A 3,974-nucleotide genomic window follows, 5' to 3' on the forward strand; every position below is an offset into this window, starting at 1 on the left:
TGGCCTTAACACTGATTTGTGGCCTAAATTTATATCACCTGTTTGGTCTGAAAAGCCCTAAGTCCAGAATTTCTTTTAAAGTGATTCTGGGTTAGTAGTGTTCCAGGAACCAGGAAGAAGAAAAAGCAAATCCTTACTGGAGAAATGTGTGTTCACCCAGTCCTCCAAGTGTTTCCAGGGGAACTTGAAACATCAGCTGACATTTAAAAAGTCAAACCACTAGAGGAAACAAGGCACCATGAGCAAGAATTACCAGAAACAAGTAGCAAAGTCAGATGGGTAAAGCCTGCAGATATTGGAGTTTTTAGGTACAGAATATAAGAATGCTTATTAACACTAAAGAAATAAGACAGCATTGAAAGTATGAGCAAATAACAAGAAACTATCAAAATTGTTTAAGCAGATTTGAAAAAAAAGAAAATTTCTAAGAATGGAAATGTAAAAATTTAAATTTAAAACAATTGATGGGTTAAATGGCAAATTGCATGTGATGGAAGAATTAATGAACCAGAAAAAGATCTGGAGACAATATGCATAGTGCACATGTTTATAAATGCTAACAATTCTTCCAGAATAACTTAAAGTGTTTTTTTATAAATTTATTTATTTTATTTTATTTATTTTTGCTGCGTTGGACCTCGTTGCTGTGCATGGGCTTTCTCTAGTTGTGGTGAGCAGGGGCCACTCTTTGTTGCAGTGCGCAGGCTTCTCATTGCGGTGGCTTCTCTTGTTGCGGAGCACTGGCTCTAAGCACGCGGGCTTCAGTAGTTGTGGCGTGTGGCCTCAGTAGTTGTAGCGCACGGGCTTAGTTGCCCCGTGGCATGTGGGATCTTACCCGACCAGGGCTCGAATCCATGTCCCCTGCATTGGCAGGCGGATTCTTAACCACTGCACCACCAGGGAAGAACCAATAGCTTAAAGTTTCACAAAGAATTGAATAAGAAAATTTCAAATAGAATTTTTGATGAGAAAATAATTCTATTGATAAATATTTTCTAGAAAAACAGGGAAGAATGAGAATAAAATGTTTACAAATAAAATAAGGAACTGGGGCTTCCCTGGTGGTGCAGTGGTTGGGAGTCCGCCTGCCAATGCAGGGGACACGGGTTCGTGCCCCGGTCCGGGAGGATCCCGCATGCCGCGGAGTGGCTGGGCCCATAAGCCATGGCCGCTGAGCCTGCACATCCGGAGCCTGTGCTCCACAACGGGAGAGGCCACGGCAGTGGGAGGCCCGCGTACAGCAAAAGAAAAAAAAAAAAAAAAGGAACTTCATCCGTATATCAGAATATTTAATAAAAATATATAGAAAAACAGGATACAGTAAATGACAAATTAATGTAATAGAATGGATACTCATTAAATATTTTCTGATGAGGAGGAAAACATACTGTATGTTAAAGAAAGGATTCCAAACCAACCAGATACCATTTAGAAACATTTCTAATACTATCTGGCAGGTAGTATTAGAAAATTGGCCCAGCTCACAGAAGTTATGCCAAATCCTCACCTTACCCTGGTGACAAAAATAAGAGTGAGAAGGGACTTTCTGGGTTGTCTAATATTTAACTATAACATTAAATCTCTTTTCCCCAGTAGCCAATAAAATAAACAACAGAAACAAGAAAAAAATTGAAAATATCTAAAACTCTTCAAGGGCAACCCAACAAAGACAAGGGTCATTGAATGTAATAAATTTCAAAAACTTTTGAAAGGAAAGAAACAGATTCTGGATCAGAGAAGGATTAGTATGACGTGGTTTCTAACCACCCCCCACCAACATCCCCAGAATTTATGCTGTCAATAAAATGCTGAGACTTTTCAGCAATCCTCCAATTATGAAGAAAAGCAAAATAAAATTATGTATAATGACCATATAAATTATAAGTAGATGACTTTTCCTTGACAATATAAAAGGAAGATTGAAAAAAATTAAACATTAATAGTAGATAATTGGGGGTGTTAAGAATACATATAATTATGTTTTTTGTACATTTTTAGTTTCCAAAAAACAATATCCAATAACATCCAAGAATAATATATTCCAAAAATAATAAATATTTAAGTGTGGAAAGAATACAAACATGTATTCCACAGAAGAATAGAGGCAAATAATCAATAAACAAATGTTCTCATAAATGTTCAACTTTGCAGCAAAACAGAATGATGATGTATAACTCAAATCTATCAAAGAAGGAAATTTTAGGTTTTTAAATTTTATTGTATATATTTTTATACAGCAGGTTATTAGTTATCTGTTTTACATATTAGTGTATATATGTCAATCCCAATCTCCCAGTTCATCTCACCACCACCACCACCACCCCACCACCCCCGCTTTCTCCCCTTGGTGTCCATATGTTTGTTTTCTATATCTGTGTCTCTATTTCTGCTCTGCAAACTGGTTCATCTGTACCATTTTTCTAGATTCCACATGTATGCGTTAATATACGATATTTGTTTTTCTCTTTGTGGCTTATTTCACTCTGTATGACAGACACTAGGTCCATCCACGTCTCTACAAATGACCCAATTAAAGAAGCAAATATTTTAGGGCTTCCCTGGTGGCGCAGTGGTTGGGAGTCCGCCTGCCGATGCAGGGGACGTGGGTTCGTGCCCCAGTCCGGGAAGATCCCACATGCTGTGGAGTGGCTAGGCCCGTGAGCCATGACTGCTGAGCCTGCGCATCCGGAGCCTGTGCTCTGCAACAGGAGAGGCCACAGCAGTGAGAGGCCTGCGTACCGCAAAAAGAAAAAAAAAAAAGCAGCAAATATTTTTATTTAAAGTTATAATAGTGCTCAAAGTTAGCAAAATGAGGTTAGATTACATTTTCACATTCTGTTGGGATGCATATTGTTACCTCTCTATAGAAAGCTATTTTTCAGTATTTATGTCCCTGCCCTTTGATCCAATAATTCCACCTCTAAGACTCTATCCTAAAATTTTCATCATATTACACATAATAGCAAATATTTAGTAATTATACAAATATCTGTTAGTGAAGTTGCACATTCGTTTTATGGAACGATTAAAATTTATTTTCACTACAATGAGGTAACACCTCACACCAATCAGAATGGCCATCATTAAAAAGTCTACAAATAACAGGCGACCCCGGAGGAAGATGGTGGAAGAGTAAGACGTGGAGATCACCTTCCTCCCCACAGATACATCAGAAATTCATCTACACGTGGAACAACTCCTACAACTCCTACAGAACACCTACTGAACGCTGACAGAAGACCTCAGACCCCCCAAAAGGCAAGAAACTCCCCACATACCTGGGTAGGGCAAAAGAAAAAAAAATATACAGAGACAAAAGGATAGGGACGGGACCTGCACCAGTGGGAGGGAGCCGTGAAGGAGGAAAGGTTTCTACACACTACAAGCCCCTTCGCGGGAGGAGACTGCAGGTGGCGGAGGGGGAAAGCTTTGGAGTAGCGGAGGAGAGCACAGCAACAGGGGTGTGGAGGGCAAAGTAGAGAGATTCCGGCACAGAGGATCGGTGCCCTCAGGCACACACCAGCCCAAGAGGCTTGTCTGCTTGGCCACCGGGGCGGGCGGGGCTGGGAGCTGAGGCCGGGGAAGGGGTCTGGAGCTGCCGAAAAGGCAAGAGACTTTTTCTTCCCTTTTGTTGCCTGGTGCGCGAGGAGAGGGCATTAAGAGGGCTGCGTGGGGAAGCGCCGGAGACGGGCGCGAGCCGCGGCTAAAGGCGCGGACCCCGGAGACGGGCGTGGGACGCTGGGGCTGCTGCTGCTGCCGCCGCCGCCGCGGGGCCTGTGTGCAAGCGCGGGTCACTGTCCGCCCCGCCTTCCGGGGGGCCTGTGCACCCCGACACTGCTGGGGTCCCGGGACCCGGGGACGGCTTTCCCGGGAAAGCGCACGGAGCGCCTCGGTCTGGTGCAACGTCACGCCGGCCTCTGCCGCCGCAGGCCCGCCCCACACTGCGTGCCCCTCCCTCCCCTCTGCCTGAGTGA

The sequence above is a fragment of the Mesoplodon mirus genome (assembly GCF_964341445.2).
Source record: "Mesoplodon mirus genome assembly, chromosome: 1".
NCBI classification, from domain to species: domain Eukaryota; kingdom Metazoa; phylum Chordata; class Mammalia; order Artiodactyla; family Ziphiidae; genus Mesoplodon; species Mesoplodon mirus.